The sequence below is a fragment of the Terrapene carolina genome, unplaced genomic scaffold (assembly GCF_002925995.2).
Source record: "Terrapene carolina triunguis isolate 2854851 unplaced genomic scaffold, T_m_triunguis-2.0 Scaffold85, whole genome shotgun sequence".
NCBI lineage: Eukaryota > Metazoa > Chordata > Testudines > Emydidae > Terrapene > Terrapene triunguis.
In genome coordinates, this window is record NW_020664436.1 from 52,443,320 (window position 1) to 52,467,122 (window position 23,803).

General features: G+C 42.0%; 1 non-coding gene across 1 annotated transcript; it reads right to left on the bottom strand.

Annotated features, from left to right (window-relative positions):
* Nucleotides 1-23,644: 23,644 nt before the first annotated feature.
* On the bottom strand, nt 23,645-23,729 carry LOC112112453. The gene has a single exon (XR_002908599.1). It is a non-coding gene; the product is annotated as a small nucleolar RNA SNORD100 (small nucleolar RNA).
* Between the last annotated feature and the right edge of the window lie 74 nt (nt 23,730-23,803).

Here is a 23,803-nt window from a genome sequence, read left to right on the forward strand (position 1 = left end):
TAGCTAGCCCATCATAACAGCTCTAGCAGAACCACTGCCAAATGTTTAAACTGCACACCCTCTTCAATTTATCACACTATTATGTTAGTGAAAACACATTTTGGAGGTTGGAACAATAAGTCTGAACAAAGAGCTTAACACAGAACTGCTGCATATTTTCCTTTGGGAATTCAAGTGATAGTTATATAAAAACTTTAGTTGTAAAATATTCTAACTAAGAACACTGGGCACAAACAGACATACATTTGTGATATGAATGAAAAAATAAATTATAGCGAAAACATTATACAAGAAATGGTTAGCAGAGGCATCCTCCACAGAAAGGGTCTGGAGAGAACAAGCTAGGTCCTGGCAACCAGTTGAAAGGATAATCCCAGAAGTCTTGTAAACAGAGAGTCTATTTGTTTGGGACCCTAGCAAGGAACTAACCCAAAGCCAGATAAGAGATCATTGACATATTTGCCATGACTAGGTCATAAATAAGGTAGGGGGGGGGCATGTTTATGTATTTATTTTTATTTCTTTCAATTTGGTCCAGAAAAATAGTTTAAAGAGCACCTATCCTAGACTCTAGTGGCCACAGACAAATATTTTAAAATACAATTCTTCAGAATCAGAAATCCAGCAACACCCTTCCGATCCCAAGCCAACAATGCCCAAACAGAAAAACAAACAAATACAAACTCCTGCCCCACTTGCCAGCCTCACATTTCTCCTCCTCCTCAAAAGCCTGGACAAATGATGAACTTTGCAGTGAGCTAGAAAGGTCAACAGATTTAGGTTATTTTAGATCAAAAGCAGAAGTGAGTTCTGAAGTACCAGCAACTCCCTCACTATTAAACCACAGAAGTACCAGCTCATGTTTCTCTGCTGATTGGAACTGAGGGAGAATCAGTTGTGGAGAGAGATGGTCTTTTGAGTAGGCAGCTCTTAAGTCATTCAGGGCTTTCTAAAGTGCAAACAACACCTTAAACTCCACTTGGAAACCACGAGGCAGCCTGTGAAGATCCTGGATCACTAGTGTAATATGCTGTTGCCTGCTCTATTAGTCAGGTATTATTTAGAGTTTCCAGTTTAACATTCTGTGGTTTGGCAAGATTCATTTGTCTCTAGATCAGCTACAGTATTACAGTTAATGTGGGAGAGACACACTTACCTTTTGAATCTGTGGAGTTTTATTAGCACAATCAGCAGTACTGCAAACACTCCAGTGTAGCAAAATAGACAGGGATAATACAAGCATCAGAACTTGCATACTCACACCATCCTTTGCTGGGGAGCCCATAGTAGGTAAGATGACACACAAGTGGACCTTGACTTAGCAGGTTCACCTGTCAGCAATTTATCTACACTTATTTATAACATCCCTATACCTTGTGACATAGGGTCATTTACTGGTTAGTTGCTTATGCCGAGTCTTTAGGCCTTAGTTTGGCTAAGCTATTGTCTTTACAGGCTTTAAGACCTGTAGGCTTTTGCATTACTTCCTTAACCCACGCTTATACCTTATTTAGCACATGCCTATATATCTATAACAACATAGCTGGTTACATATGGTAAGATACTGCGCTTAACAAGTGGGCCAACAAATTCTTCATCCCCTTCAGTTTCTGACCTGATTTAAGGGGTGGGCCCATGTAGAACACATTTGAGTAATTTAATCTTGAGATAACAAAGGCCTGATGAACAATAGGAAGGCATTCCTGGGCAAGTGCAGATGTAAAATAGCAATCCTGGGTGATATTAATCTGATCATCCATCAGTAGCTTGGAACCTAACCAATGTCCTAGACTGTGAACACGAGTAGCAAATGAGTAGGGCTGATTGAATAATTGATTTTTTGATTCGGTGATTGAACAAAAAAAAATGGTGTGAGTTGAACAGAAACCAAACATTTCAACAAATCAAAATGGTGGAATAACTTTGGTTTGGATCAGACAAAACCTTGAGTTCAAACTGAAACAAAACATCTCATTGCCAGACATTTTAAACTATTTTTAATGAAAGCAAAGGAAAGATTGGGTTAGATTTACAAAACTGGAGGAGGAGAAAGTGATGGGCACTCACCTGGGATGTGGGAGGTCCAGATTCAAATTCCCACACTGGAACAGGGACTTGCATTCAGGTCTCCATCCTCCCAAGTAAGTGCCCTAATGTGCAATAGCTTTAATAGGAGACAATGAGAGCAGAATACCCAACAGTCTGGTGGGTAGGGCACTTACCTAGCAGCATAAAGACTTAGGTTCAAGTCTCTACTCCCAAGCACAAATTCAAAGCTAGGTCTCCCAGATGAGTGGACTAGAAAATATAATGATTACAGCACTACCTTCTCCTCCTCTAGTTTTGTGAATAGCACACAAATTCCCTTGTGACTCTAAATCTGGAAAAAAAATTGTCCAAAGCTATTTGGCACATCTATGTCAAATCTGCAAATAGCTTCCCTCCACCTGATACTTTATTTGCCAAAAAAAAAAAAAAAAGCAGTATTCGTCCAAAAAAATTCATCCAGCTCAACAAATAAACATCCACAAACATAGGGGTAGCTATAATCCTTATTATATCTTCCAGTTGCTTTCCCTGGCCCACCAACATATTCTCAATCCTGGCCATATTCCATTTTATACAGCTAGCTATTATGTTTTGTCCAATCTTAGACAGACACTTGTCCATGAGGAAGGTCTTTATTTAAACCTGAACCAAGGCATCCTAGTTAGGCCTCTTGAATACCAAGGGATACAAGTGCTAGACCTCTGTCTGTGTGCATTTGTTCTTAAAGGGTCTAGATATCTATTTATATCTGTGGTAAGAGACAAGAGTTTCTAGGCCTCCACTTTGGCCTTTTTAATCTCCTCTGCACATACAAATGATTGAGAGGATTGCATCACCATCCAAGGAGAAAAAAAAAACACAAATCTTCTTTGAACTCCATAAAATAGAATTTAAAATTGCCATTAAATCAGTGACTAAAAAACCTCCCCACATTTAAAATCTATTTTTATCATTGAGAAAATATACTAATGCCTCAAGCACTGACTGATTTGGCTAGTTTTCCAAAATAACCTGCAGAGAAGATGAAGGCTTTAAAGCTACCTGTTCTGTCAAGCAAAGTTTTGTCTTTTCCTTTTCTCCTCATACACCACTGATGGATGTCGAAAAATATTTATGGATTCTCATGTAAATTCTTTGGCTGATAAATTTCATTTCACATCCCCTGGGCTAAGCAAAAAATAAAACACTGTATTGCGTTAGCCTTCACACATATGGAGATTGTATTACTTTACAGTGAAAATCCAGCAAGCTGTACATTACAGATTTTACCACAATCCTTTTGGTAGGAATGTTTCAAATATATTGCATATGTGTGAGTGCATTGTAAGCATATTGAACTGCTTTGAACACTGTAATGCATCAGACACTTGGGGTGGTGAAAGAAACTTCACCTACACTGCTGCTTATCTTACATTTATACAGCCCTGTACATTCCAAAGGATCCCTAAATGCTTAATTTGAGACCTGGTGTTCTTCAGTCTTAACTCGTGTGTGTTCCATGTCTAGCTAATGTATAAAGGTGAGCTTCAAAACAAATGACTGAATTATACAACCTCACAAAAGTTTCAATAACTCAGTGCATCGTTACCAGTTTGCATTTCATTTCTCGAATTAAATACCTGAGTTAAAGAAAGCAGAAATCGCTATTTGTTCTGCGTGTTATTACTTGGGGGAAAGCAGATTAAAAATGTCACAGCTGTACAGCAAAGCCCTTTGTTTTATATGCACAGCTTTCTGAATCCCATAAAAGTCTAAACATCTGACCCATTTACATTTTACAAGGGACAGGGCTACAACACTGGAAAATATGCGTAAAAATCTACAATTCAAAGGCATTAAACAGTTTCATTTCACATTTGTTTCCTATGTACCCATCTTGATGGAATCACAGCAGCAGGTGCTGCTATAACTCTAATCTCAATCAGTTTTCCCCCCTGCAGTCTTGCTCTGCTTTTTGTTTTGTTTTGTTTTGTTTTGTTTTAGCTGTAGCAATGCTGCCATCTCCTGTTTAAACTGGGAAATATTGTTTTAAATGGACTACCCTTTAGCCTGGGTACTGAAGCAGATTTAGGACCACATTTGAGAGAGTCTAGAGATGAACACAATCTGTAGTCAGACCACAGAATCCTTGAATGAGAAGGATCATCCCTCCATGTGAGATGCACCAGCTATCAGCACATCTGTGTGATCAGTATAAAAATAGTCAGATGAACGCATGTCAGATGAATGCATTCCTAAACAGCTCTTCTACGGAGAACTCACTCAGGGAAAGCACTCCCATGGAGGACAAAAGAAGCGGTTCAAGGACACGCTGAAGACTTCTTTGAAGTCCTTCGAGATCAACACCGCCACATGGAAAACCTTCGCACTGAACCGTTCAGCATGGCACAGCCTCATTCACACAGGCAGTAATACCTCTGAGGCGAGGCGTATTGCTGAGGCTGAAAAAAAGCGTGAGCTGCGCAAGTCCAGAGCTGCTCGTACACCATCGACGGTGCCATTATATGTCTGCCCGACGTGTGACAGGACGTTCCACGCCCAAATCGGACTGATCAGTCATCTCCGGACGCACAGAGCCCAGTCATCGAAAGAATGAGTTGTTGAGGTCTTCATCGATAACGATGGACGAACATCAATAAAAATAGTTTCCATCTGAGAACTAAAATAGACACTACAGATCTTACAAAGAGTTATAACATATTCCACTATATTATATTACATTTTTTTTTTAAAAACGATGTTAAAAGAATGGCAAGGTTGCAAAGTCAAGCACACAAAAGTTAGAAAATGCCAGAATTAAGATTGCCTGTGCAACCTTAATTTTGCCTCCTTGTGAATATGCATTATGATATTGTCGTTAATTGCATACTACTTTTTTCCACAGACCCCCTGCCTTATTCAGTGAATGGGTAGTTATTCAATATTTCTTTTTATCCTCCACATTCAATGTGTGGGCCCAGGCCTATTTTTTCCACAAAATTACTAATTTCTTCATAAGTATTTCTATGGTGCTCTCACAATAGTATCTGAGTGTTGGATAAACAGTTAATTTACCTTCACAACACCCTTCTAGGATTAGGTAGTATTATAATCCCCATTTTACAGTTTGGGAACTGTGACATGGACAGATTAAGCCAAAATTCTCAAAAGTGACCACTAATTTGGGGTGCCCAATTTGAGATACCTAGCACCTGATTTTTCAGAGTACTTAGCATCTAGAGCACTTTATATGTTCAAAGCACAGCTCCTATTGACTTCAGCTGCAGCACTCGGAGCTCTGCACTTCTTCAAATCTGGCCGTAGGGGTCTGACTTTGGGCATCTACAGTATGAGGAACACAGTGACCACCTAAGAAAGTTTCTGTTTCAGTGACTTTCCTAGTATCACATAGGAACTCTGTCACAGAGGTAGGGAGAGAAGCCAATTGTCCAGGCAGCATTCAACTATCTTAACCATATTATCCTTGCTTTTCCTACCAACAACAGCCTCCTTCACTATACAACCCTGATTCACTCCCAGAACTTGCCTTTGCACTTAATGAGGCAGAGGCCCTATGGAAAAACTAGTATGTGATTATGTAATTAAAGACTGTATCATAATGCATATACACAATGGGTGTGAATTAAGGTTGCACAGACAACCATAATTCTGGCATTTCCTAACTTTTGAGTGATTGACTTTTCAACCTTAATAATGTTTTTAACATAATTTCTTTGTGTGTAATTTCCTAGGTTTTCAAAAAAGTAACATGAAAAAACAGAAATTCTATCACATGACAACATAGTGACATGGTTTGTCATCAGGGAGGGAAACTTTAGATTCCCCCCCACAGAATTCTACCACTTGAGCTAATGGAGTCACTGATAGCAGTAGTAGGTTGTCATCCTCTATGTCAGGGATTGGCAACCTTTGGCACATGGCCCACCAGGGTAAGCACCCTAGCGGGCCGGGCCGGTTTGTTTACCTGCCGCATCCGCAGGTTCGGCCAATCGCGGCTCCCACTGGCTGTGGTTCGCCGCTCCCGGCCAATGGGGGCGGCGGGAAGCGGTGTGGGCTGAGGGATTGCCAAAGGTTGCCGATCCCTGCTCTATGTGGACCAGCACTGGATGGGGTGGGGACACTTTGCCAGTGGGTTTCACAGATATGAAGAATGGTGAGAAGTAGAAGAATGGTGAGACTTAGGATTCCTGGGTTCAATTCCAGGTTTTGGAAGGGAGTATTGTCTATTGGTTAGATCCTTCTTCCATTATGCCCTAGCCTACCTCTGCCCCCTTCTGTACTAATCCATGTCCTCTTCCCCTCCCTTCCTCTTCATAGCGCCTTTCCAATGCCCACTTCACTGTCTTACTGCTCCTATCCCTCCTCCATTGTTCCTACCCAACTGACCTTCCCCTGGCTCCAGTTCTCATCTCTCACTGCACCTATTTACCCACCATCATCGGTCTGCTTCCCCTCTGCTGCTCCTCAGCCCCTCCCCACTCTCTGCTGCCCATCATTCTCAAACCCCTGCATTCCTTCCTCTTCATCCTCCATGTTGCCTGGGCACCAGTAAGGGGAGCATTGACAGCACACAGTCTCTTTTCTCTCAGTTCCTTTCTCTTGCATTACAATAGTCTCTAGTTGCCATCAGTAGCAATAGCAGTGAAAGTCCTGCTCCGCCCCTATAAACCCTGGGATGGAGCCTGCTCACTTGCTCTGTGAGATGGCATGTACTCAGTCCAGTTGGTGACTCAGGACTGACAGCTTGGAACATGCTCATTGCAGATGGAAGCTTTGGAGAATTTAGCTGCCAAACTAACAAATGCCTACTAAGCATGTATGAACTGTGATTTTTCAAAAGCTCATAACTTAGCCAAATTTGGATGGATTTTCATGGGCTTAACAAAGGGCACATCCCTGATGCATAGCAACCCCACTGCCAAATTTCAAATCTCTGCATGGAGGGAGGCCCTAGACCTTCTCAGCAAAAAGGTTGTAAGAATTTAACATGGGCACAAACGTATTTTTCCTAATCTAATTCTCGGAAAAAGATGTGGAAATCTGCACTTCTGCTGCCCAAGCTGTACTGGTTTAGTGCATACAGGACTTAAAGTCTCCAGAATACTCAATTTAGTCCCTATTTTAAATACATTCACTAAATAATGAACACCACACACACACACACACACACTCAGTATGTGCCAAACCCACATTGATATTAATAAGTGTTATGCATGCATAGGGAGAGAATGGCACAAGTAGTGTGTGAGTGATTATGGACTGAGAAGAGACATTATCCAGTTTGCTTAGGAAAGCAAAAGCCCTACAGTGAATATTGCTTCCAGACTGCAATCTAGTGCATTTGTTTTATATGTACTAGTATTGCAGTAGTAGTTGAGATTCTGTATGCACATACCCATTTTCTTTATGAGCTTTTAAATATCAGATTATTTGTTGCCCTGGTGAAACAGAAACAATTGTGTTACCTCAATATTGGCCACTCAAGTCAAGGGCTGAAAAGGAAAATACACATCACAACCTGAATCTACACACACACTTAAGTGTCTGGGTATCTGAGGGTGTTTCATTTTTCATTTGGGGGCTCTACTTGCTCTACAAAATGTGACCTCTAGTCCCCAAAACACACACACTTCTAAAATTGGAATCATTTCAGAAATTTTTGCTTTCTTAAACCTGTCCTAGGCATCTGTATTATGTTATCCAACACTCCAGTTGCTAACAATACAATCAATATAAAAGGTCACTTAGGGTGCATGGGTTTTTTACTCTGCCTCCACAATATGAAGCCTATTTTAATGTGGGATTAAACTTGCTTGCTACGGAAAACAAAATTTTAGAACCATTTTTGAAAAAAGCAAGCAAGCAAAAATGCAGCATAATTAGCATTATGCACGTTTTAAGAGTAAGAAAAACATCAGATAAAATTTGCTTTAATAAAGGTCTGTCTACATGTCAGCATAATATATATATTTTTTCTGCTGTTTTATAACTTGGCTGCAAAACTTTACTGGGCAGAAACTTGGCATGCAAGATCTTGGCCTAAATGCTTTATTTCAACATTTATGAAAAACTGGGGGTGGGGAAAATAGCTTGTTTATTTCAGTTAAAGTAATGCCCGGCTGATCACACAATGTATTCTTGTAGTTTTATTACTCAAGTGTATAACACTGTAGTCTCTGAGCCACAAAGGGTAAATTCATCCTTGTGTAACTCCATTAACCTCAGTAGAGTTACAGTAGGGATGAACTGGCCCAATATATTCCCAGATCAGCATTACATTTGCTGACCTGTGAACCTATCCAAATGTTTCAAACATCAGATCAGAAACACGAGACAAGGTTGTAAGTTTGTATTGATTTGTATCTAAATATTTTCTTTTCCCCTCATAGATACAGTATTTATTATTTTTATATCTCCACTTTGCACCTACTAATCTAGAATGTCAGCAATGTGAAGTACCATAGGGCCTTTAAAGGGTTTTTTTATAACAAGCCAAGTAGGTACAAACTAAGTTTTTATATCAGTTTGGACATTTAATACAGTGCTTAGGTTAAGAAAAAAAGACAAGTACTCCACTTACATCAAAATGTATCCCTATGTTATATAATACTGTACTGTTTGCATATATCTCAGTACAAATATTTTTAAAAGTACTTATATTTTAACAGTATAAAAATAGTTCTCTGATTTTGGATGAATTTTTTTAGGCTCCCATTGGTCAAAATGACTTTAAAATTATTTTTATTGACTCATATAATGTAATGTGGCCCAGACACTTCTTGGAATTGAGGAAAAAATACAGTTAATAATGTCAGAACACTAACTAGTATTTGCATAATAGCTTGTTCATGATACCTTGCATTTTGCTTATGCATATTATCATTTGATTGTTTCATATTGCAGAGCAATAGCAAATGTAGTTTTAGGGCATGGCTCTGCAAAACCATACTCACATGAGTAATCTCAATGCACTAGGAAAAAGCTTAATGGTATTGTGTCCTTGTACAGTACACAGATGTTTTCATCAATCAAGGACATGTTAAAAAGTTTTCAACATAAACTTTTCACCTGACGATCTGTGGCAATACAGCCATAGTTGCTCTTCAAGTTAATGAAAAAGCCCATCATTTCCTTAATAAACCAAAGTAACAGTTACAAACTATTGGGAAGAAGCCTTGGGTAATTTATCCGGTTTTCAGAATAAAATAAATCAAATCACAATACTGTGCTCAGTTAACAATCCAGATCTGTTTTAATGCCCTCAAGCAAAGAAAAGCTTAAAACTCTGGATTGACAGAATGAGAATGCCTCTAGAGCCCAGTGGTTAAGACCCTCTTCTAGGAGTGCCAATACCTGTTCCATATCAGGCACAGAGGGGATTTGAACCTCAATCTCACACATCCTAGTTTGGTGTGCTAAACCCTGGGAGGCTATTGAGTACAATAGGGGGAGGGAAAGCATCATCTCCCCCTTGTTTTTTGTGAGAAAGGAATGACCTGGCTTAGGCACCTAACACTAGGAGAATAAGTCAGTCATACATCCCAAGCGGAGGAAGACAGCTCCTGTTAAGTGCCTATGTCATTTGTTGTTTCCTATTACCTATCTTAGGTGGCTCCTGCTCAGATGGATCCCGTTCTTAGGTACCTAACTCTCCCCATGCATTGTACAGAGAGCTTGGATGCCTAACTCAGAGCTGTAGATTCCATGAGGCATCAGGGGACTGGGGACCTAAATGCTAGGGGTTACCAGAGACAGACAAAGTGGTTGAGGTAATATATTTTATTGGACCAACTTCTGTTGGTGCGAGAGACAAGCTTTCAAGCTACACAGAGCTCTTCTTCAGATCACAATTACAATACCATAATTACAGTTACAATTCTAAGTCCCTTTTGTGTATCTAGCCTTTTGAATCCTAAATGCTAGTGGATGCTGGTGACGCTTTAAAATACTTAAGCAAAACTGATGTGAAAATGTGTGCTCAGAGATGTTTTACAGCAGTGGATGAAAAAATTACCATATTTTAATAAAAACTCTAAGTTCTTTGGTGCAGGGATCATCTTTCTGTTCAGTGTAACTATAGCATCTAGTACAATAGGGCTCTGGTCTATGACTGGGGTTCCTAAGTGCTACTACACAAATAAATAATAAAACTGGATAAACAGTCTTTATGTTGAGGAGCCCTTATGGCTGAACTCAGGTTCTTATGTTTATTAACAACAGCAGGAATTAATTACAGTGTGTCAGCCTTAACTATAAATATATTTTACTTTTTTGACATTAGTGCACATCAGCCAATATCATACTTATTGTGTTTAATAATCCTGGAATATATATATTTTTTCTCTTGGCAACCATGCAGAATAAATAATACTCTCCAAAGGAAAGGTTGGAGCCTGCATATGTGCTTGTACAGGATACCGATTTCTTGCTGACAGGACCTGATCCCCTGCCATTTGTGCTACTGCAAAATATATCAGCATATTATAGTGGGAAATCCTGATGTGACTGAGAAGAACTGGTCCTGTAACAATTTACTTTCCAAAGAGCAGTCAGGAATATAAGTCTCACCAAGCATTATGAGCATTCAAACCCATCTCCTTCTTAATCAGTATCAACATGGAATGAAAGATCAACTCCATCACCCAGTCTCTAAGTGATTAAAAATGAACGGAAGTAGGACTATTAAGTGAAAGCTTGAGTTACAGATATAACCAAACATGAAATATCTGAAGTATAGGAAAATTCTGCTATTGCCAATATAGTGAAGCGGAGTGGCCTCCCTCTAAACTGGAATGTGAGGGACCACTAAACTCCCTTGGCTGGGTGGAGCCAAATCCGCCCTGCCCCCCCATGGAAGTACCAGAATGGGACAGGAAGTAGGAAAGGAGATGAGTGCTCTGGAGCTCAGTTGCTGCTGAGCCATGGGAGACAGCAGACATCTCATCTAGGAAGCAAACACCTCTGCAGGAGCCCAGCCCAGCCCCGGAGTGGACTGATGCCTTGCCATCAGGGGAGACAGATGAGGACCCCAAGGAACTGCCACTGGCCAAGTACCCCAAGGAGATGGAGGATCACTGGATCACTGGACCCTGCACCCAGATTCTGGTAAGAAGCAGCCCAGGGGAACCAGCCTCCAGTCCAGTTCTGCTGCCTGAAGGTGAGTCAGCTTGTTTCGGGAGGATCCTCACTGACCCAGTGGCAGACCCATCCACCACTGTTAGGGCTCTGGGCTTGGACATGGTGGAGTAGGGTGGGCCCGGGTCCCCCTACCTCCCTGTTGCCAACCCCACCCCTGGGGTTGTGACATATGCACCCCTAGGCCTGAAGGCCCATGTGTTGCGTGGGGGACTGGGTCCCAGACTGGCAGAAAAAGCCTTTCAAGGCCCTTAAGAAACCTGATGGTCATTTCATGAGAGAATACCGATCTGCCCTGGGCACGGGAATGGAAAGCCAAAATGACTGCCAGGTGCACATTGATTGAGGAGAAGGTCAGGCCTTGATGTTTCAAATGAAGCAGATAGTCCACAATGGACTGCAGAGAAGACTGGGTCAGGGGGACCCTCCGCTCTGACGCCCAGCAGGAGAAGTGCTTTCACTTCACCAGGTAAGTTGCTCTAGTGGAGGGTTTTCTACTTTCCAACAGAACGCGCTGGACTTGAGCAGAGCAGGCCTGCTCTTCCAGGTTGAGCCACACAGCATCCAAGCTGTGAGATGAAGAGAGGCAAGGATTTGGTGCAGCAACCTCCCGTGATCCTGAGATAGCAGGTCTGGGTGGTTGGAAAGCTGTTGCCAAGTCTATGAGCATGCCGAACCAGTGCTGGTGAGGCCAGGCTGGGGCGATCATGAGGACTTTGGCCCTGTCTTCCTTGACTTTCAGAAGGGTCCTGCTGATAAGCAGAATTGGCGGGAAGGAGTACATCAGGTTGCCTGCCCAAGACAGGAGAAAAGTGTTGGAGAGTAACCCGCAGACGAGCCCTTGAAGGAAGCAGAACTGATGGCACTTCCTGTTCTGCCTGGTGGCAAACAGGTCCACTTAAGGAGTTCCCCATCTCTGGAAGATCGTTCTGACAACCTCCGAGTGGAGGGACCACTCCTGGTGAGAAAAGAACGACCTGCCGAGGTGATCCACCAGCGTGTTTCAGATTCCAGGGAGATGGAGAGCCTTGATGTGTATGGTGTGCCTGATACAGAAGTCCCACAGTCGGAGGGCTTCTTGAGAGAGGGATGAGGACTATGCTCCTCCTTGTCTGTTCACATAGAACATGGAGGCCATATGTCCATCAACACCTGTACCACCTGATGGGATAGATGCGGAAGGAACACTTTGCAAGCCAAATGGATGGCCCTGAGCTCCCTGATGTTGATGTGCAATGCCAGCTCTTCCTGGGACTACAGCCCCATGGTCTTTCATGATCCAAGGTGGGCTCCCCAGCCCAAGTTGCATGTGTCCGACACTAGCACCATTGTGGGTTTTGGAGTTGCAAGGGGTATGCGGTCAGATATATTTACCGGGTTGGCATGCTGAACAGCAGAATTGAGAGGACTCTGTCCAGGTGGTGTCCGGCTGGGGTATACACCAATGCCACCGACCACCGTGGTGCCAGGGAGCGATGCCGCATAGACGGAGACTGTTGCACAGCCCTAGTGCCGGCTTCCCTCTAGAGATGAGTACGTCTTGACATGGCGTCAGTGGTACCGGCAAAAACATGATGTCTTTTGCAGTCTGGAAGGCCGCCAGCATGGAGGGGACCTCCATGTGCCGGGGACCTCAGCCACTATCCAGAGTGACTAGTGGGTCCCTAGGAGGGCTGGATAGCCTAGCCGGCGATGCAGGTACCTGGCTGGGCTGTGGAGACATGCTGCCCCGCATGGGCCTATGCTGTTCTCTGGACTTTCCCTTTTCAGTACGGGATGTCGGGGAAGCCTTCTCTTGGTGTGCTTACTCTGCTTCTTAGTAGGTACCGGGGACTGGGACTGGCGTCAGGAGGCCACTGCCACACTTCACACCGATGCCGCTGTGCTCGGAGCGGAGTCTGATCTCGGCGGCTTGGAGACCAGCACAAGTGCCAACTCCATGAGCAGCACTCTGAGTCTTATGTCCTGCTCCTTTTTAGTTTAGGCTTGAAGCTCTTGCAGATGCAACACTTGTTGAGAACGTGGGTTTCCCCCAAAGACTTCAAGCAGCTTTGATGAGGGTCGCTGATCAGCATAGGCTTTTTGCAGCAATCACAAGGCTTGAAGCCCAGGTATCGGGGGATGCCCAGTCCCTGGGCTAGGTCCCTTAGGGGACTATCTAACTTATCTACAGTACTATTAGCTAACTATTAAGAGACCAAAAGAACTACTTATCTAAGAACTATTTACACAATGAATGATAGGAAGAACCACTGGGTAAGAGCACTTGCCAAAGCAAGGAGATGTTCCAGCACCATCGCTAGCAGTAAGAAGGAACTGAGGGAGGGGGGAGCCGGCAGCGCGCCTTCTACCGGCGCATATGCATGCCACTCCAGAGGGCACCAGAGCCGGTCCCCTACAGATACCACTGTGGGAAAAACTTCCGGCATCGGTGCATGTGGTGACCACACACACATAACGTGGAATGGACATGAGCAAGCACTTGAAGAAGAATAATTAGTGCTGATCAGAACATTTTTGACTAACTTTTTTTTTAAATGCTGTCTGGTAGAAGCTGAAACATTTCACAGACGTATTTTCTGAAATCCAGGATGAAGACTGCACATCTCTTGAAGAGACTGCACCTTTCAAGAGAGATGGGAATTGAAAACCTGGGCTTTTCGATCTGAAAATGGACATTTAAACTGAATTCCTTTTCACAATTTTTTTTTAAAAGTTCTTGTTTTGGTCCAATGCAGAAAGAAAACAAATTTTGAAGCCTCAAAAGTTTTTGCAAAATGAAACTGTCAGTCTCCAGCTGACTCGAGTAATATTATTATTAAACTGATGGGTCATTTTATAAAATGTTCATGTCTAGGCAGATTTCTCTGTTTTTTAAAACACATAAGTCATAAAGGGGTTTGGACCATGATAACTTCTTTCAGATACCATTAAGTACTTACAAAGAAATTTAAATTTTGTCCAACAAATTTATTCTTCCAGAATATGGCTATTCTTATTTGATTACCTTTCCCTGTCTGTTCATTTGACGAGCTACAGGGTGGTAAATAAGAGAAAGTTTGTTCTCCAGCTACCATTAAGATCAATGAGCTCTATTATCCATACATTTACTAATACAAAGTATTTCATTAGTATGCCAAGTATTGGATTAAATTCTATTCTAAATTATGGCAAAGAAACCCCACTGTGTACAATGAAGTTGTAACGGGGACATTTTTTTTTAGCCCGTTGACTCAGTATGTATAAACATGTTCTCCAGTATGAATTTGGTCATAGTCCAGACACTGGTATTCAGAGTAACTGCAATCTATTTTATTTCCGCTCAAAACCAGTTTGGGATTTTAGGAGCCTAAATCTCAATTTTCAAAAGTGCTTAAGGGTCAGATTTGGGGCAGAGAGGTTCCTAGTGGGATTTTCAAAAGTGCTAATGCGAGTTAGGTGCCAAGGCATTTTAAAAATCCCACTAAGGTGCCTCTCTGTATTGTTAAGCACTTAATATCTTTAAAAATCTGGCCCCAAGTAACCAGTCTACTTGATATACTGTCCAGTTGTCTACTTCGCAACACACACAATTACAATTGGCATTCTTATGGCAATATCTGTGATTACAGGGGGACAAGATGTAATTCGGTCTCTTTCCCTTAAAAATGTTCTCTCCAGAGTCACAAAAATCTGAAGCTGCACTGGTGTAAGATCCATTTTATACTGCTTCCAAAAGGGTTTGTGCCATTATAACTTCATTGAAGTCATAACTGCAATGCAAGTTTCTCTAATGTAAACAGGACCCGAGAAAATCCTGAGATAGGATCTATATTCTACATAGCCTCAATTTCATACCATTTCAAGTTTAAAAATTGCCAGCTATTCAACATTTGAAATCATAGAGAACAGGAACTTAAAGGTATAGTAAATATTTTACGATGCGTTTTAATTTGTGAACTGATAACATTTGATATGAAACTAATGACTTCCAACTAGTGTAGGTACATTCAAATAATTACAGGCCTCAAAACCCTCATTAGCCAGCCAGATTGCTTCCTGCCTTCAAGTATGACTACTTTAACATATCATAAACTGAGTCAGCAAATTTAAAATATACCTGGGGAAAAGGTTGTAAGTTAAAACAAAAGAAATCCAATAATGCTACAATATTTATGACCTTCCTGTGGAGTTTATTGAGCTCTCCAGATTTTCATTAAAAAATAAGTTTCTACTTCTGAAAGCAGATAGTCCTTTAGGATCAAGACATGTTATCTCACTGAGTCTGCAGCCAGTTAGCTGTGAGCATTCATCTATTTTAGTAGAGATAATTTTGACCTCTTAAATACAAATAATGTAAATAATTTCACTTCAGACCATTACACTAGAAACAGAAGTGTGACTAGACAGACAAGACTTCTGTACAATAAGGATTTTAGGGAAGTCTCCCATTGTTACTCGTGGGGCTAGGGATCAGCACAACAACCAGTCTACCAGTGCTACTAATGCTGCCACCTTTTCTAGTACTGTTGTGATAGCAACTGTGAGAGATTTCCCTAAAATCCCTAGTGTATTCACAGCAGTTGAAATTCTAGATTCATTGAAATCAATGACAAAATTCCCATTGGCTTCAATGGGCTAGGATTTTACCCAACCAGTTTTATTTGTTGTATTTCAGTGAAACAGATACTCCAAAGAATAAAGCTGTAAAGTTTGAATATGTAAACCACCAAATATTTTTATAATTAAGAGGTCTACTATTCTCCTCACACTGAAGATAACTGGCAAACATTTTTGCAGTATAATGAGTTAAAATGTGTTGAACGAAGTAGAATTTTCTATTAAAATTTCAGTCAGGATGTTAGTCTCTCATTTCCTGGATTATCAGTGGTTTAGAAATGTAAAAGCAATGTTCTTCCCTTTAGGACTCAGTTACAATTACAACTGCGCCACAGAACTTGGTTACAAAATTCCAATTTGCAATGCAGACTGAACTTTAGGAGTGTCCCTTAACAATATTACAGCCTTAGGCAACAATAAAGAGCAGTATTTATGCTCCCAATATACTATTAAAAGAGGAATAAAAGAGAACAAAAACAAATGCTTTTAATTTGCTCCCAAAGATTTCAGTTGCCCCATGTCAAAACTCAAAGCTGTAGTGCAGCAATTCTAGGTCCAGGAGAACCAGATGCTTCACTTTTGTATTATGTTATTCTACAAACATTTTGCTTCCTTGCTATATTTATATTAAAAAAATTAACCTATCCAAGGCTCTAGACACCTTTGCCATAAATTATAACAAAATTAGATTGTCTACAAAACACCAACCTCTCCTATCCTATCCCTGACACCGCTGATTTCTCTCAAAGGCCCACCTCCACAGCCAAATACACACACACACACACACAAACACACACACACGTCTTGGGCTTTCCACCCTGTGACCTCTGACTCCCACATAGTTGTTCTTCCTGTCACAGACCAAACACTCCAAGAAGACCCCACACTTTCCCTTGTAAAATTTCACTATCAACAAGGAAAGGGATTCACAACAAGGGTTTGTCTACTCATGAAAATTAATCCAGAATAAAGGGTGTGAATTTAAAGTGGATTAACTATTCCCAATTTACTCCAGGCACTCTTATTTCAGAATGTCTTATTCTAAATTAGTTTGACTCACTTCCAAAGTGGATTAAGTTAATTCAGAATATAACACTTTTATTCCAGAAGAGGAGCATCTATACTCATAATTAATCAATCAGGAATAGCTATTCTGGAAAAACTCCCCATGCAAAAGAGCCTGTACATAGGCTACGTATACACTACAGCAGAGGTTTTCAAACTGCGGTACATGGACCACTAGTGGTCCGCGAGCTCCATTCAGGTGGTCCGCAGATAGTTCCCTCTAAGGTGTGCACCTGGGTGGCCGCATACAACACAATGAAGGGCCATCCACTTAATTAATGGAGCTGCGCAGGCGTGACTCCACTAATTAGGTACCTGGACTCTGGAGAAGATACACATGTAAGGTGAGGGCCTTGGGAGGAATAAGTGGTAGGTGAGAGGGGGCAGTGGGGTGAGAAGAGGGGGTGGGAAGAATTTGGGATGTGCAGGGCTGCGGCGGCCAGAGAAAGAGGCGACTTTCCCCAGCTCCAGTGCTGCGGCTGCCAGCGAGAAACCCCCCTCCTTCCCAGCCCCAGCTCGGGGGCTGCCACAGCGGGGGAGGGAGGGCGGGCACATCCATCGCATTAGAAAGGTAAGACCACTGATATTAAAATATGAGTTGTGTGCTTTTATTTGTAGAACAAAAAAGGGTTAATTATTATTAAGGTATTTTTATATAGTGCTTTTATCCAAAGCACTTTACAATAGTTAGCTAACGGTACAAACATTTGGAAAGATCATTAAGTGGTCTGCCGAGATCCTCAGAAATTTTCAAGTGGTCCACGGAAAAAAAAGTTTGAGAACCACTGCACTACAGAGCTTATGCCAACACAGCCCTTTAGTGCTGACACAGAGTACATTGACTGAAGGAGTTTTTCTGCCAGTGTAGCAACACCATCTCCCCACATGACTTTATCTATGCCTACAGAAAACACAGTTCTGTCAGCATAGCTGTGTCTACACTGGGGTTTTTGTCAGCCTAGCTATGCTGGTCATGGGTGCGGAGAGGTTTTCACATCCCTGCCAATATAACTTTTAAATGTAGACAGGGTGACCAGATGAGAGGAAGAAAATATTGGGACACATGGGGGGGGGGGGTGAGGCGCCGGCGGAGCAAAATAATAAAAAAAGCCGAGTGCTGCTGGCAGGACAAACACCTAAATATCGGGATGGTCCCGATTTTATCGGGACGTCTGGTCACCTTAAGTGTAGACCATAGGCACAGAGATGGGAAAAGTGGAGAAGATGCTGGAATCAGGAGAACAATCAGCACAGGTGTACACAGATGACAACCTCCTCTCCCTTCCCCACAACTAGTTAGCTACATTTGACATAAATCAAAAAAAAGATGAGTAATTGGAGTTTACCCAAAGGAAAAAATGGGATTTACTGCTGTGAATTGTTTATCTATACAAAGACATTGGATAGAAATTTAAGAGAACTAGGGAGCAGAGCTTTAAGAGAACGCATGAAAGAATATATTGAGCTATTTAGTTAATTGGTAGAATGGCCTTCCTGATGAAGTTGTGAGAGTATAAATATGTGAAAATAAAAATTAGTCAACTCTATGAAATCTAATTAAATTAAAGGGGTATCAGTGCTGTTCTGGGTTGCTTTTTTGGAGATAATCCCCCCACAAGAAATTCTTTATGACTATTTTCAGAGTAGCAGCCGTGTTAGTCTGTATCTGCAAAAAGAACAGGAGTACTTGTGGCACCTTAGAGACTAACAAATTTATTAGAGCATAAGCTTTCGTGGGCTACAGCCCACTTCTTCGGATGCATATAGAGTGAAAGCTTATGCTCTAATAAATTTGTTAGTCTCTAAGGTGCCACAAGTACTCCTGTTCTTTTTATGACTATGTTGTTCATACTCTTTTCCACAAGCAAGCTTCTTTTGTAGGGGGAATATTGTTTTTCCTTTTGTGCAGCACAAAAAAAATCAAAATGCATGTAAGCTCTTTGGGGCAGGGACCATTTTTGTGTGTGTTTGTATGGCAACCAGCACGAGTTCCTTGTTCATGACCAGGGCTCCTAGGCAATATGGTAATACATATAATGAATAAGTCTATACATGAAAAATATGGAGAAAATTCAGCTAGCACTCACAGACTTCAAATGTCGATGAGTGACAAGTACCGTCCTCAGATGGAAGATTACTATGTGTCCTACCCTCCCCCTCCAATGTGCACTGTCTATTGTTAAGGTTGCCTAATTCTTCTCATTGTGAGAGCCTGTTTTCAGTTGTTTGTAAGTTTCCCAAATTATAACTGCTTGGGCTAAAATTTTCCATGCTGGATGTCAGCCTCAGGCTATTTTTTTCTTTTTTGAAAAGTTTCAGCTAATATGGTTCAACCATTTCTGAGAAAGAGTTTAAAGGAAATTATATTGCTTAGCCCATCTGTCACAGGTCTCCGCCTTCTCGAGCCTGTGCCCTACATTGACTGGTTCAATAAAGATTCCCCATGCCTTCTTGGTGCTTCACCCTTGTCTTTATTTACAATGCAACCGTGTAGACCCCCTTATTCCCCCGACAGCTATCCCCATTCAGACCCAACCCAGGGTCGAACTCCCATGAGGCTCCCTGCTTTTGGTGAGGAGAGAGAGGTAAGCCTTCTATCCCATGCCAGGCTAGCCTCCTGACTGAGCTTTCTCCAGGGCTTTTATAGCCCTCTCCTTCCTCAGCCCAGCTGTTTCTACTTAGCTCAAGTCATTACTATGAGCCAGCCCCCGTTAGGGCCTGCAGCTGAGCTCTTTGCTGGCTGCCCGGGCCCCTGCATCTGGCTTCCCTACCAGAACGCAGGGCTTGGCCAGCATTTTGGCAGGGCATTCAAGGGGTTTTACCCCAGCCCTGCCACACCATCTTAAAAAATTGTGACCATTTTGTTGAGATGCTCCAGCACGACCATGTTTTGGAGCAGAGACTTCAAATTTGGCTTAAGTCACGCTGGTTTCTGGGATGTGTCTTTTGCAGTTCCCATGAAAAAAATGCCCAAATTTGGCCACATTATGAGACTCTGAAGCACATGCTCAGAGCCCCATGGCTCATCAGGTACACAGGATGGTTCTGAGAATGAATCAGAATGGTGTAGTGAACAAAGCATAGGATCATGGGGAGGGGAAGGATGGTCTCTTGGTTAATAGCTAAATGGCTGCCCTGAAGAACTGGCTTCTATTCCTACCTCTGCCACAGAGTTCTCATGTGATGTTGGGAAAGTCACGTAAGCCAAACATTTTATGGGTTATCACTCATTATGAGATCATCATTCCGTGGATGCCTGACTTGAGACCCTGGGCTGATTTGCAGAAGTGCTGAAAACACATTACTGCTATTGAAATCCATGGGGTGTGCTTTGAACATACACAATGCTAAGTACTCTGGAAAAAGAGGTCAGCGGGATCTCAAATTGCGCACCCAAAATTAGTGGTCACTTTTGATCTTAACTCTTTCTGGCCTAGAATCACAGATTTAGATATTGCAACTCTCAGCATTGCACCACCCTTTAGGCACCTTACCATTTAGTGGAACTCACAGCCCAAGTTAGGTGCCCAGACATTCCATACCAGTGGTTCTCAACCTGCAGCACACGCACCTGCAGCCCATGTGACATCCTCAGGGCCATACAGGTAGTATTGGATGCAGCCCACAATGGTAAATAGGTTGAGAATCACTGTTCTATACATTGCATAGGCATCTAAGAATAGGATCCACAAAAGCCAGTGCTGAGCATGGAGTCATTTAAACCAGCCAATCAGAAATCCTGAGAAAGGTTGGGCACAAGCTCTACCCCTCTGTGGAAGCCTGCACAATCTCTGGTTGGGATTCTTAGCAGCGAACCCTCTCCTGGAGTTAGGAGCCTATACTATCAGGATACTCATCTAAGATGTGGGAGAGCTGGGTCCAGTTATGTACCATTCCCTGATGCAGAACAGGGATTTGAACCTGGGTCTCCCTCCTCAGAGATTTCTAATCACTGCACTATAATCATTCTTACCCTGGCCCAACCCATATTTAATAATTCATCATACACCACTTCACAAGAATGAGGCCCCCCTCCCAATGCTAGAATACCCCATTGCTCAATGGCAATGTCACTTCTGGAAGGTGGGAAGCCCAAGTTCAAATCTCTGCTCCACATCACATAGAAAGGGGAAAATGAACTTGGGTTCACTCACATCACAGGCAAGGTGCCTAATCACTGAGCTAAAGGGAAGCCAGCCTCACACCCTTGCATCCATTTTGTGCAGGTTTAAACATGTTTTGAGCACACCTACTGGCTCAGGCTCTGCAAAGATAGGTAGGAGACAACCTAGTTTGAGGAGCCTACTTAGGCAATGACATGTGCACCTTGGGCTATGGGTTGTGAACCACTGGTCTATCAGCACACAGCTGCAGCCCATTTTACATCCTCAGGGCCACAGGTAGTACATATAGTGTGTGGATGCAACTCACATAACAGAGCTGCATATGCAGCCCACAATGATAAATAGGTTGAGAACCACCAACCTAGACTGAGGCAACAGAGTGTATGCGCACATGCAGAGGCTTAGATTTTAACTATGGAATCCCATGGGATTTTAGGCACCTTTTTCTGATTAGGCAGGAGCGGAGAGGGGTTTCAGGATCTGAGTGGCACCTATGCTCTTATGGATCTGGGTTTCTATGCTTAAATTCCCCATCTATAAAAGAGGAATACCAGCTCACTTCAGAGGGTACATCTACAGTGCAAAAAACCCACAGCACTAAGTCTCAGAGCCTGGGTCAGCTGAGTTGGGTTGCAGGGCTAAAAACTGCAGTGGAGAAGTTCAGGCTTAGCCTGGACTCTTAGTCCCTCCCTCCCACATGGGTCAGTCCAATCAATATTGCAATTTTATAGCCCCACAACCATAGTCAGTTGACCTGGACCAGCAGCAGCCATGCTACAGGTCTTTTATGAGTGTAGACATACCCACCAGGGGTGTGTGTGGTGTGAAGATTAATTTATGTTTGTGAAGCACTCCTAACTACAGCAGAGAGTCCCACTGAAAAAACTATTAGGAAATCTGTAATCAGAGCAGGGTTTGAACAGTATTTGGTATGAAAGGCATGGTGCAATACCCAGCAATCACGTAACAATTAAGAGAGCTGCTCATTCAAAATGCAATATCCATTCTGTGCAATAAGGCCAAAATCCTGTGAAGAAAACTGGATATGCAAAGGCAGCAGAATTATGGTTGTACAGGCAACCATTTTTCTGGCATTTCCCAACTTTTGAATGCTCAGCTTTGCAACTGTAGTTGTGTATGTAATTCTATTTAGGTTGTTATACTAGCCCTTGCAGATGTCTGAGAACCTTGCAGTCAAAAGACAGCAGGCTTCATTGATTAGGAAAGAGTAAAACCAACTTTGTTGCTGATAAAATTTTTGACACTTGACCAAGGCTCTTTCTTCTCTATAGTTTTGCACAGTAATAAATACTAAAATACTTGGAGTGCATGTCTCCTATATAATCAAGCTTCTAGATTTATTTTCAGATCACAACTCCAAGCAGTGGTGTGCAGTTGGTAGGAGTATGCAAGTGATTTTAATTCAGAGTACTTAACCAACCTGAACTAAAATTGAAAAAAAAAAAAAACTATTGCAAAAAGTTGGAGATAAATGGGCCTGAGAAGGTATGGACAAATATTAACAACCAGATCTATACTCTTTGGCTTGCGCGTTTCTCATTTGATAAAATGTCCTATTTGGCATACAAAAATTTTCTATCAACTCTAAACAAGAAGCCACAAACTAAGGCACTTCCCCATCTGGTGGTGGGAGGGCCTGAAGTAAATCCCCACTCTGGACAGTGGGTCTTCCCACTGTTTCTTTATCACTATTTTCAAGTTAGGCCTTGAAGTACTCCTCCACCAAACAAAAAATATTCACAAACAAAATAAAGGGGGATACCTTTCCCTCCCCCACCTCAGGGGCATCATCCTGTTATGCACCCAGGGTGTCAGTCCTTCCTCTAAACAAGTATTCAGTTTTGGTTGTTTCCGTTGTAGGGAGGAGAGCAGCCTCTCATCCTAGAGATGCCTGTCTCTCCTCCTCATCAGAGGAGGGATTTTTAGGTTTCAGGCAGCCCTTAATTGGACTCAGGTGTCCCTAATTGACCTGAGGCAACTCCTTCTCAGCTTACAGGAAAAGGAACCTTTCTCATTCTAAGGCTAACATCCTCTCCTGCAGCTGTCCAGCTTTTGTCACAAGTTTTAATCACAATATCTAGTTGCCAAGTTTGAAAATTGTAACTCCAACAGGAGACATTTTCACAGTATTATATAAAAGAAATCCACCTCACAATTAATTAGCATGAAGGTATCAACTTGGTTCCTATAAATTCCCTCACAACTCAGTCAGTGCATTCCCCACACTAACAAAAATGCAATCTAATTAGAACAGTGGTAGTTTAACATTCACTTTTCACAGGCATAAGCCACAGCCAGTACACAAAGTAGAGAAGAAGTATGGTCAAGAGGTCAAAATAATTTGAGCATTTCACTTATTATAATGGAACCTTACAAGGATTACTTGTTTTGGTTCAGAGCGAAGTCAAAGCCAGAACTCCTTATCAGAACATATCTAAACATAAGCAAAATCCAGAAGCTCCCAAAGGTTGGGGTGAAACTTTCTTATATTCAGCCCATTATAAAAACATATTTGAGCTGTAATCTCTAATTCAAACCTGAATTTCTTTTAGGACTGTGTAGTTAAGTTTTCAAAAGATAGGAAAACACTTAAAATGTATCCAGTGTTAATTAAAAAGTACAAAATAAAGCTAGTTTTAAAGAATTTTTGCTGCATCTCAGAAGATTTGGGTAACAATTCAGGCATCTTTCCTCACTTGTTTCAGTAGAGGGAGCCAAATTTTCATCACAGATGCCGCAATACTGCAATAGAGGTTCTCAATCCCCCCCAAAACAAAATTCGGCTCTCTCTACAATCGATAGCAAGAGTT